Raw genomic sequence first — 12,407 nt, forward strand, 5'->3', positions numbered from 1 at the left:
GCCTCCCGTCAGCTCAGGCCCTCAGTTGTGACAGAGGTTGGACAAATCTGAGGCTCAGAACCAAGCATGGAGACAATCCATGGGAGATGTTTTGTCACAATCTCAGACCCCCTCAGGGTCCCAGAAACGTTCATTTACCCAGATAGCAGACACAGATACCGACACGGATTCCGACTCCAGTGTCGACTATAATGATGCCAAGTTACATCCTAAGGTGGCTAAGAGTATTCAGTACATGATTGTGGCAATAAAAGAAGACCCCGCTGTCCCTGAGACAAGGGTCTGTATGTTTAAGGGAAAGAAACCTGAGGTAACGTTTCCTCCCTCTCATGAACTGAACGCTCTTTTTGAAAAAGCTTGGGAATCTCCTGACAAGAGACTATTGATTCCCAGGAGGATTTCTATGGCGTATCCATTTCCCTCGGTGGATAGGTTACGGTGGGAATCCTCCCCTACGGTGGACAAAGCCCTGGCGCGTTTGTCCAAGAAGGTGGCGCTACCGTCCCCGGACACGGCAGCACTTAAAGATCCTGACGATCGTAAGCAGGAAACTACCTTGAAGTCTATTTCTGCTGCGGGGTACACTGGGCTCCACAAGTCTGGACAATGGAATGTAGAGTAGGATCTTGATCCGAGGCACCAACAGACTCAAAGCTTTGACTGTTCCCAGAATGCACAGCGCCGCCTCCTATATCACCCCGCCTCCAAGCACAGGAGCTCAGTTTTGTTAGTTGGTGCTGCAGTAAGCAGGCACTTAACAGAGGGGCTGCTCCATGCAGCCCTAATAAAGGCTTTTTTTCTGAGAAAAAGTGAAGTCTTCAGGGCAGCAGCAGTGGTAAATAAATGTCTGGTGACATTCTCTGCTGCGGCTCCAGCTCTCCCCAGCGGCGTTGTACACTCCCGAGCCCTGGTTGCCGGGTACCTACAGCGGAGGCTCCGGTTTACTTCACGTTAGGCACACACGGCTGGGGCTCTCCAGGATCGCGTGGCCGCGCTTCGGGAGGTGGTAAGTGGGTCCCGCTCGCGGGACCCGGTCTTTATCGCGATCCGGCGCGGTCAGTGGGAGGCGGGCCGCGCGCGCTGGCGGTGGACACTGTGGATACAGGCGATCCCACTAGATCACCAGGACATGGGCGCAGGTCAGGTTTTCCCTCAAAACCGATTTTAATATCGCCGTCAGTACCCGGTGGTTTTGCCAGCAAGGGGGATAAGGCTTAGACCTGAAGCCCCTCCCCCAGCCCCAGGGCGCCATTTCCAGCAAGTTTTCCCGCCCTGGAGCTGCATCTCTGTCTTTTCCTCAATCCCTGTCAGTGTCTGCGGCGCCATTACTCCTCAGTTCACTGTTCCTGGGACTGCTTGGGCAAATCCTCCTATGTAAAGCCGCCTGGTTGTCAGCGCTGTGCCTTTACATGACACTTAAGTATTCTACCTGCCTTTTTAGTCAGTGCTAGTTAAGAAAGAGTGCATTTAGTCAGGGGTTTATAGTACAATTACCCTGTGATATACATCCAGTTCTTACTGTGTAGTGTTATATCTATTGACTATATAGCTGTACAAGCTAGTCCAGTGCAGTATTATTGTCTGTAATAACCTCTGACAGTAAAGAGAAAAGAAGACTCTTTTGTGGGCGCACTCTTAACTTTAAATAATTAGTAATTAGTCAAAATAGATTAAAATTCAAATTTATTAATGCAACAAAATTAAGATAATAAGTGGTTCGTAAAGAGAATAATGGTCAAAAGGATAATAATATATACAAGTAGCACAAAGTGCTGATACAAGATATGAACTGATTTCCGGCTGACGGAAGAGATTCTGAATAATTATAAAATAATTAGCTTATAAGCGGTACGTTCTACTAATAAACAAAACACAATTTTATGTTCCCTGTCAGAATATAATTGATACAAATGATATTAGTTATTAATATACGTGATATTGTTATTACAAATAATGATGTAATCTGGATGCTGGTTATTCTGATAGGTAGTATAAGGGTGGAAAGTCAGATGGCAGTGTGAATCTTCTGTCAGTGTTAGACACTGTATGCGCTGAACCAATGAGCTCTACTACACTGAGTATTCCTCAATGGTCACCCGCTTGAGTACTGACCCAGCCCAACACTGTTTAGCTTCCGAGATCAGACGGCTTCGGGCGTTTCCAGTGTGGTATGATAGTAGAGGGAATAAGCAATGATTGGAAGCTCTGGAATCACTGATGAGAGTTCACGAATTCACATAGTTATTCAGGACAGATGTCAGAGATAGGAGAAATCAGATGGATCTGCTGCCAATGTTAGACAGCGACGTTGCCCTGAATCAATGGTGAGAGTCCATGAAATAAAGAAAAGAAAGAAATAAGGATGATGCTGGCTAGAATATAATCAAATGTTGTCTAAGTATAGGATGTCTCAAATAGGACAAAAGACCACATTTTTGAAAAAGATACCAATGTAACCAGCAGAGTATATAAAGTATCCAACTTAAGGATGTAAATGAAAGGAAGCAGAAACAAATGACAAGGCAACTGTAACCAAATTATAGTAGTGTATGCTGACTAGAACAGGTCTACTGGGGTTTTGATTAAATCACTGCCAATATCATAATACTTGTACAATGACTGGAACATTGGGATATAAAGAACAATGCATGTAACTGATATTAATGTGGCTGAAAATGCTAGAAAAATAGCTTATTGCCTGGAATGCTGAGAATATACCTCATGCAAACAAAAAGAATAAGGAATTGTTCATACAAATAGGTGAGATCCACTGTATAGCCAGTGCGGGCCACTGACTGCCAATTTACACCATGTAAACAAATGTGCGAATGTGAAAAAAGAGAAAAGGACTGATATTACCCGCGCTGGGTTAAGGGGTGGAATACCCCTCATATTGTCCTGTAGACCGTCTTATTTGTATGGGTGCCGCTGGCTTTCTGAAACCCCTGGTGTCTCGGTACGTTATAGAGTCCAGAGATCAAGGTCTTCCTAGATCTGGTATCGAGAGAATTCGATGTAATCCAAACAAATTCCAAGAAAAGATGCCTCACCAAAAATCTTAAATATAGAGAGAGACTTGCACTCAAAGAAATCCAGTCATGGAAGGATATAGTTCTTAAGCCCTCTGATAAAGGGGGCAATATTGTAATATGGCCTGTCTCCATGTACGAAGAAGAAGCACGAAGACAACTCCTGGACACCTCGTGCTATCTGAAATTACCACTCAATCCGACAGGTAAATTCCACAGACAGTACATGCATATGATCGAAGAAGCATCAGCTCTAGGAACCATTACACAACAAGAGGTTAAATATCTCACAGTTGTCAATCCCAAAGTACCCACGTTTTATCTCCTACCAAAGGTACACAAGAACATCAAGAAACCACCAGGTAGACCTATTGTTTCGGGAAATGGGGGACTATTGGAGATCCCTAGCAAATTCTTGGATTTACATCTCAGGGAACATGTTTTGACATTACCCTCCTATCTAAGAGATACGTCTGACTTATTACGTAAGTTACATGATATCTGTTTAGATAGAGATTGTATTCTAGTCACCTTGGATGTTGAGGCCCTATACAGTAGTATTTCTCATCAACAGGGTGTACAAGCAACCAAGTTCTTTCTGGATATGAAAGAAAAAAATGATTTCAATGATTTTCTCTGTGAAATGTTGAGCTTCGTTCTTAATAAGAATTTTTTCACATTTGGGGATCAAGTTTTCCAGCAGATCCGAGGGACAGCGATGGGAGCGGCCTGTGCTCCCACGTATGCTAATCTGTTCCTCGGCTGGTGGGAACAAACTATTGTGTTTAGTGATGAGAATCAGAAATACACACACCACATTTTAAATTGGCTCAGATTCATAGATGATATTCTTGTGATCTGGGACAGCGACGAACAACTTCTATTTGACTTTATAAATCTACTGAACGATAACAGTCTTAACATCTTTTTGACCCATACGATAAGTAAAGAAATGGTATCTTTTTTAGACCTCAATATTTACAAAACTGCCAATGGAACCCTGGCTACAGAGCTGTATCGAAAGGATACAGCTACCAACAGTATTCTGTGTCAGACCAGATCACATTTTTCGCCCACTGTCGAGAATATTCCCAAAGGGGAATTTCTCAGACTCAGACGTAACTGTACAGAGGACAGTGTATACAAACAGAAAAGTCAGGAACTTGCAACCCGACTACAAGCACGAGGATACAGTAAACGTTCTTTGAAAAGAGCTCAGAAAGCTGTTCTCAAAATAAAAAGAGATGCTTTAATCTTTCAGGACAAACTGAAGGAGGAGAAAGATTAAACTAAAATCCGGTTTGTAGGTACCTTTTGCCCAGAATGGCGTCAGATCAAAAACGCAATTCATAAACATTTACCAGTTCTGCACCTTGACGCAGATCTGTCACCTATACTGGATTCTACGCTCCAAATTAGCTGGAGGAGATCAAACAATGTGAAGGACATGCTCGTTCAGAGCCACTTTACACGCAATCCCACCAAAACCAGCAATATAACAGGGTCCTTTCCCTGTGGGCAGTGCAAAGCCTGCCCCCAGATCCAGATTACAGATAAAGTCACAGATAGATTGGGTTGTGATATCCCAATACGACATTTCTTTAATTGTAACACTGAAGGATTGGTCTACTGTTTAATCTGTAGCTGCAACCAACGCTACATCGGTATGACCACGAGGAAATTTAAAACCCGAATTTTTGAACACATGGGCAACATCAGAAATGCCTCATCTGATTTACAGAAAGGCAAAAAATTGACATCGGTAGCAAGGCATTTTCATGCTCAACACCAGGATTCCCCGTGTGAAATGCGAGCGTTTGGTCTCGACAGAGTACACCTAGGCATACGTGGGGGCGATTTAAGCAAAGAACTTATCAAGAAAGAAAGTGAATGGACCTTCAAGCTGGGAGGATTAAAACCAGCAGGTTTAAACGAGTATATCAACTACAGTGTATTCTTATGACACGGACACTGACGAAACAATTTGGCCACACCTCCCAACTAGGTTTTGATACTTCCAGTCAACCGGCACACGGTTCGACGTTATATGTACTCTTCACATAATAGGCCACTCGGTAGTAGGATACCTTATCACATTCCTTCCTACACACATTCGCTCCCTCTTACACACGAATTAACACCTAATTTTATTTATTTTTCCACCTTTTACCTCCCACATATATTTATCAGACACCACTACCACCAATGCACTTACCCACAATTCTCTCAACACCTGTTTATTAACATACCCTATATCACTAATATTGCCTAACTCATTTCTGTCTTCACGGTGTCCCCGTTTCAATAGTCTTCATGACTAAAAACATCAATTAACCCTAGCCCGCACTATACTCCTTCATTTCCCAGCCTATATCAATTTTCCTTCCATTTACCTTTTCCACTGGTGAATTAATACAAGCATTTACTCATACACAAACAACCTACATTTTCAGTTTCTGGAGGGGAATATTAAAGTAGTTTTTTCTCCTTTTACTTTCTTTTCTTCTTTTTTTCCCTTTTCATTACACCAAGCTATGGGCAATAAATATATATTTATGTCAGTTTCAAACTAATGTGTGGTAATAACAATACTGATCAGTGCCCATGACCCCTATGTCTTTGATACCCATGTGAACCTTCTAGCATCGTATGCATGCTCCACACAATTAGTGTTTATTTTACTAACATTGTAAACTATGTAAATTAATTAATTTATTATTATTTTTACATAATACTGTTGACAACCAACAGCAGCGTAAATCGATCCAATCAACACTATTCACTGAGGGCATACCTTAGTATTAATTTAATCAACGTTAATAATGTGTCACAATTTCAGCTGATCACAGCTACATTACTGAGTCAACAATCGACAATACAGTGTGACAGTCTAATAGCTGTAAATTAGGCCACTTGTTAGTTCTATTAATTACCTAAGTCTGTTTGGAATCATGATCACAGACAATCTACCAAATAATCCAGGCAGATAATAGGTAATAGACATTTCTTGTAATTATCTGTCCAATAGGCTCATTAACTTAGCAATCAGTGTCCTTCACACACATTTTTTACATTTTTTTCATTTCTTTCATTTTTTTCATTTCATTCATCAATTTTTTCATTTTCATTATGTCGCTTTACTCATTTATTTATTTATTTATTCATTTATATATTTGCAGTGACAAATACATTATCTCTCATCACCATATCCAAACTGAGCTTTGCAGTTTTTTGGCTATTATTATTTACAAACTATAGTTATAAAATAATATTACTAATTGGTTGTGTTTTAAAATCCCTCTGTTTCTTTTATTTTTTCATATGAACCATGGCTTCTCCGGCTAATCAACAATTGATTCAGTGTAATCTGCAATTTATCCGGAGGATTAGAATCATATGATCCCAGCAGCGAATTAATAGGACACACACACGCCCGTTTGATTGGATGATCCTGATGAATTTGCTCTTTAAAACACAGCTGGGATCCTGACCACAACAGGAAGTGATCAAGCCCGGTGGACGGGTGAAACGCGTCTTCCGACATCACCCTTTCTTCTTTTTCGGCTGACCGGAGTCACGGACGTTCACACCCGCCTGTGCCATGCGCTTCTTCTAACCTCCCCGTCTCTGAACTGCTGGAAGCAGCGGACGGCTTCCAGCACCCGCCGGACGCTCACACCTGCCTGTGCTATGTGCCTCTTTTGACCGCCCCGGCATTTGAACTGCTGGAAGCAGCGGACGGCTTCCCGTACTCGCCGGGGTTACTACCAGGCTGGCAGCGCACATTTACTCTATAACGTACCGAGACACCAGGGGTTTCAGAAAGCCAGCGGCACCCATACAAATAAGACGGTCTACAGGACAATATAAGGGGTATTCCACCCCTTAACCCAGCGCGGGTAATATCAGTCCTTTTCTCTTTTTTCACCTTCACACATTTGTTTATATGGTGTAAATTGGCAGTCAGTGGCCCGCACTGGCTATACAGTGGATCTCACCTATTTGTATGAACAATTCCTTATTCTTTTTGTTTGCATGAGGTATATTCTCAGCATTCCAGGCAATAAGCTATTTTTCTAGCATTTTCAGCCACATTAATATCAGTTACATGCATTGTTCTTTATATCCCAATGTTCCAGTCATTGTACAAGTATTATGATATTGGCAGTGATTTAATCAAAACCCCAATAGACCTGTTCTAGTCAGCATACACTAATATAATTTGGTTACAGTTGCCTTGTCATTTGTTTCTGCTTCCTTTCATTCACATCCCTAAGTTGGATACTTTATATACTCTGCTGGTTACATTGGTATCTTTTTAAAAAATTTGGTCTTTTGTCCTATTTGAGACATCCTATACTTGGACAACATTTGATTATATTCTAGCCAGCATCATCCTTATTTCTTTCTTTTTTTTATTTCATGGACTCTCACCATTGATTCAGGGCAACGTCCCTGTCTAACATTGGCAGCAGATCCATCTGATTTCTCCTATCTCTGACATCTGTCCTGAATAACTATGTGAATTCGTGAACTCTCATCAGTGATTCCAGAGCTTCCAATCATTGCTTATTCCCTCTACTATCATACCACACTGGAAACGCCCGAAGCCGTCTGATCTCGGAAGCTAAACAGTGTTGGGCTGGGTCAGTACTCAAGCGGGTGACCATTGAGGAATACTCAGTGTAGTAGAGCTCATTGGTTCAGCGCATACATCATTATTTGTAATAACAATATCACGTATATTAATAACTAATATCATTTGTATCAATTATATTCTGACAGGGAACATAAAATTGTGTTTTGTTTATTAGTAGAACGTACCGCTTATAAGCTAATTATTTTATAATTATTCAGAATCTCTTCCGTCAGCCGGAAATCAGTTCATATCTTGTATCAGCACTTTGTGCTACTTGTATATATTATTATCCTTTTGACCATTATTCTCTTTACGAACCACTTATTATCTTAATTTTGTTGCATTGATAAATTTGAATTTTAATCTATTTTGACTAATTACTAATTATTTAAAGTTAAGAGTGCGCCCACAAAAGAGTCTTCTTTTCTCTTTACTGTCTCATGTTCTCATACTGACTCAGGGTGCACCACCAAGCAATAATAGAATTAGAAAACATTGTTTTCTGGCAATTATTTGATTTTGGTTTCAGAATATCACTAATTTATACCTACTATATAACCTGTGCGGTATTCCCTCCCTTTCCTGTAATAACCTCTGCATTGTACAAACTGTGACTATTTGTGTGTGCATTGATAGCTGAGTGGTGTCCATTTCGTGTCTTTCACTCAACTTGCTATCCCTATATTCCATAACCTGAGGGGGCTTGGTGCGTCAGGTGTTATTTAATATAGGATTTTCACAAAGATATACTGTATTACGTATTTTTCTCTGTGATTTAGTCACCATATCTCTCCTTTATCTCTGCTGGTGCTGACGACACTGCGCAGGGGTTTGGGTTTGGGATATAGTGCTGCTAATAATTGTACTGTGTTACCTCATACTGCAAGTTATATCATGTCTGCTTCTGAGGGTAACGGTTCTGGGGCTGAGCACACTGTCGGTGTTGCCGCAGTCACAGACCCATATGAGGAGAATATAGCAGCTGTGGGCTCTGGTTCTGGGGGCTCTTTGCCCCCCAGTGGGACTGTGGCAACAGAGGCACATACTGACCCTCCGTGGGCCGCTTTGTCCACGCTTCTACATACGCTAGTTCACAAACTAACACCCCCTATGGGACCCCCAATGCCTGTACAGCCGTATGTGGTCCCTGCAGCTAACCCGCCGTGGGCGGATGATTTATCTGCTCAATTAAAGAAGTTGAACCAGTCCCTGACTACTAAAAAGTCTGACCAACGCCTAAGTCCAAGAGGTCCTCTAATCGAGCGCTCGTCTCCTCACAATCCACTGCTGTCACCGACACCTCGTCTGATGAAGACAGCACATACACTGACCCCACAGGTTCTTACTCAGATACGGCTGATGGGGAGGGTAGTTCACATGTGGATGGTCCTGATCTTTTGGAGGCTATTAAATTAATTCTGCAGATTACGGATGATCCCGAGCCATCCATTCCTCCTAAGAAACCAGATAGGTTCAAACGTCAGAAGGTGGTTAAGCAGGTTTTACCTCACTCTGACAACTTATTGGATATACGTCAGGAACCCTGGGATAGCCCGGGTACAAAGTTTGTGCCTCAAAAGAAGATGCTGGCTCGCTATCCCCTCGCGCCAGAGCTGTCTAAGAATTGGGAAACACCTCCTCCAGTAGACTCACATGTGGCTAGGATGGTGGTTTCCTCAGCTCTACCTGTCACTACCGTCACGTCTATAAAAGAGGCGACGGATAAACGTGTCGAGGGTTGTATGAAAGCGATTTACACCCTCACGGGTGCTGCACAAAGGCCCACCATTGCATCTACATGGGCTGCAGAGGCTATTGAAGCATGGGCCTTGGAGTTAGAAGCTGAAATCTCCTCTGACCATGCTAGACAATGCTTGTCATATATTGTCACAGCTTCTCGCTATATTAAAGAGGCGGCTTCTGATGCCGGTATCCAAGCAGCCAAGGCCTCTACTACGTCACTCCTGGCTCGCCGGATATTGTGGCTGAGATCCTGGTCTGTGGATCTGGACTCTAGAAAAACCCTGGAGGTACTCAGTTTCAAGGGAGATATTCTGTTTGGGGAGGACTTAAATAAGATAGTGGCTGACTTGGCTACTGCCAAAACTGCCTGTCTGCCTAATACAGCTCCTTCTGTGTCGAAGACCAAAGGCACGTCCTTTCGCCCCTTTCATCCTTCAGGTAAAGCAAAAGGTCAGGCGTACCATAAGCAGGCCCGCCCTTCCAAACCTGGTAAGCCGAAGCCCAAAAGAACCTGGGCTGCCCGTCAGCCAGCTGCCAAGACTGATAAGCCTGCTGTATGACGGGGCGGGCCTCCCCCTGGGGGAACCCAGGGTGGGGGGCCGGCTTCTAGGATATACCCAGGAATGGTTGAAGACCGCTTCAGATGCCTGGGTACGGGAAGTCGTCACTCGAGGTTACGCCATAGCCTTCAAAAACCGACCCTCTGATCGATTTTGCCAAACAGATTTCCCGTCGGACCAGATAAAGGCAAACACTCTACATTCGGTGGGACAGACCCTCCTGGATACAGGAGTCGTAGTACAGGTGCCTCTTGCTCAGAGGGGCCGGGGGTACTATTCTCTGCTGTTTCTAGTCCCGAAACCGAATGGGTCCTCCCGGCCCATTCTCAACCTGAAGGCACTGAACAGGTTTGTGAAGGTATCCAAGTTCCGTATGGAAACCCTTTGCTCTATAGTTCTGGCCTTGGAACCTGGGGACTACATGGTCTCCCTGGACATACAGGATGCTTACCTGCATATTCCTATAGCAGTGTCACATCAACAATACCTGAGGTTCGCTATTGGCAACCTACATTACCGGTTTCGGGCGTTATCTTTTGGTTTAACAACGGCACCGCGAGTCTTCACCAAAGTTATGGTGGTGATGACGGTGGTACTCCGCCGTCAAGGGGTCACGATACTGCCATATCTGGACGACTTGTTAATCCTGTCAAATTCCCCAGATCTTCTCCTGCGTCATCTGGACATGACGGTCCAGTTTCTTCAAGGCCACGGGTGGCTTATCAACTGGAAGAAATCCTCCCTGGTCCCTGCTCAGAGCATGGTGCACCTGGGAGCGCTGTTGGACACTCACAACCAGAAGTTGCTCTTGTCTCAGGAGAAAGTCCTGAAGCTTCAGGACGGGATTCGTTGCTTCCTTTCTCATCCGCAAGTGTCGATACATTCGGCAGTGCAGGTGCTGGGCCTCATGGTCTCGGCATTCGACATGGTGGAGTATGCTCAATTTCATTCTCGCCCCCTCCAGAGGCTGATCTTAGCCAAGTGGGACGGCCTGCTTCACCGGATCAGGTCTCATATGATCTCATTGACTCCGGAGGTCCGTCTGTCGCTGCTCTGGTGGCTCCAGGACGAACAATTATGCAGGGGCCTTCCCTTCTGGATATCCAACTGGGTCCTGTTGACGACACATGCCAGTCTGAGGGGTTGGGGCGCGGTGCTGGAGCAACACTCCTTGCAGGGTCGGTGGACCAAGGAGGAATCTCTCCTCTCGATCAACAATCTGGAATAGCGGGCGGTCTTCAATGCGTTGAATCTAGCCCAGCATTTGATTCAGAACCGGCCTGTTCAAGTACAGTTGGACAACGCCACCACAGTGGCTTACATAAATCATCAAGGCGGCACTCGAAGCCGTCTGGCAATGAAGGAAGTCTCACGGATTCTACGTTGGACAGAACGCCATCTACCGGCAATATCGTCAATATTCATTCCGGGAGTCCTGAATTGGGAAACGGACTTTCTCAGTCGACAGGACGTACATGCCGGCGAGTGGGGCCTCCATCCAGAAGTGTTTCAACTCCTCATGGAAAGGTGGGGTCTTCCAGATGTGGATCTGATGGCGTCTCGACACAATCACAAGGTTCCGGTCTTCGGAGCAAGGACAAGAGATCCTCAAACAGAATTCGTGGATGCGTTGGCGGTGCCGTGAAGGTTTCGGCTGCCGTACGTGTTCCCTCCGGTGTCACTCCTGCCCAGGGTAATTTGGCAGTTCAAGCAAGAAAATGGAATCTGCTTCTCATAACTCCGGCGTGGCCCAGACGGCACTGATTCTCAGACCTGCAAGGTCTATCATCAGAGCGTCCACTTAAACTTCCACAACGCCCAGACCTCCTCGTTCAGGGCCCTTGTGTCTACCAGGACCTAGCCCGGCTATTTTTGACGGCGTGGCTCTTCAAGCTTCCGTCTTGAGGGCTAAGGGTTTTTCTGAAGAGGTCATTAAAATTATGTTGCGGGCCAGGAAACCGGCTTCTGCTCGGATTTACCATAGGGTCTGGCATTCATACTTTGTTTGGTGCGCATCTCACAATTATGACGCTTCCAAGTTTAGTACAGCCAAACTTTTGGCTTTTCTGCAGCAGGGCCTAGATTTAGGCCTGCGTCTGGCCTCCCTCACGGTTCATATTTCTGCCTTGTCGGTGTGGTTTCAGAGAAAAATTGCAACTTTACCTGATGTTCATACTTTCACTCAGGTGTGTTGCGTATCCAACCTCCCTATGTCCCGTCTGTGGCTCCTTGGGACTTGTCGGTGGTTTTGGAGGCGTTGCAGGAGCCTCCATTTGAACCTCTTGGTTCAGCTGACCTTAAGTGGCTTTCCCTTAAGGTGGTGTTCTTGCTGGCTATTGCCTCTGCTAGAACAGTGTCGGATCTGGGTGCCTTGTCTTGTAGTTCCCCATATCTGATTTTTCACCGTGACCGGGCGGTTCTTAGGACTCGTCCCGG

The 12,407-nt window shown here is 44.5% G+C and overlaps 1 protein-coding gene and 2 pseudogenes across 1 annotated transcript in view; 2 read left to right on the forward strand and 1 right to left on the reverse strand.

Annotated features, from left to right (window-relative positions):
* PTPN4 (protein tyrosine phosphatase non-receptor type 4) overlaps window positions 1-12,407 on the forward strand; it is a 444,417-nt gene that overhangs the window by 237,679 nt on the left and 194,331 nt on the right. The gene's annotated exons all lie outside the window — the stretch shown is intronic.
* LOC134947167 (5S ribosomal RNA) lies at window positions 2,064-2,182 on the reverse strand (annotated as a pseudogene).
* On the forward strand, window positions 7,606-7,724 carry LOC134947168 (5S ribosomal RNA; annotated as a pseudogene).

The sequence above is a fragment of the Pseudophryne corroboree genome, chromosome 7, assembly GCF_028390025.1.
Source record: "Pseudophryne corroboree isolate aPseCor3 chromosome 7, aPseCor3.hap2, whole genome shotgun sequence".
NCBI lineage: Eukaryota > Metazoa > Chordata > Amphibia > Anura > Myobatrachidae > Pseudophryne > Pseudophryne corroboree.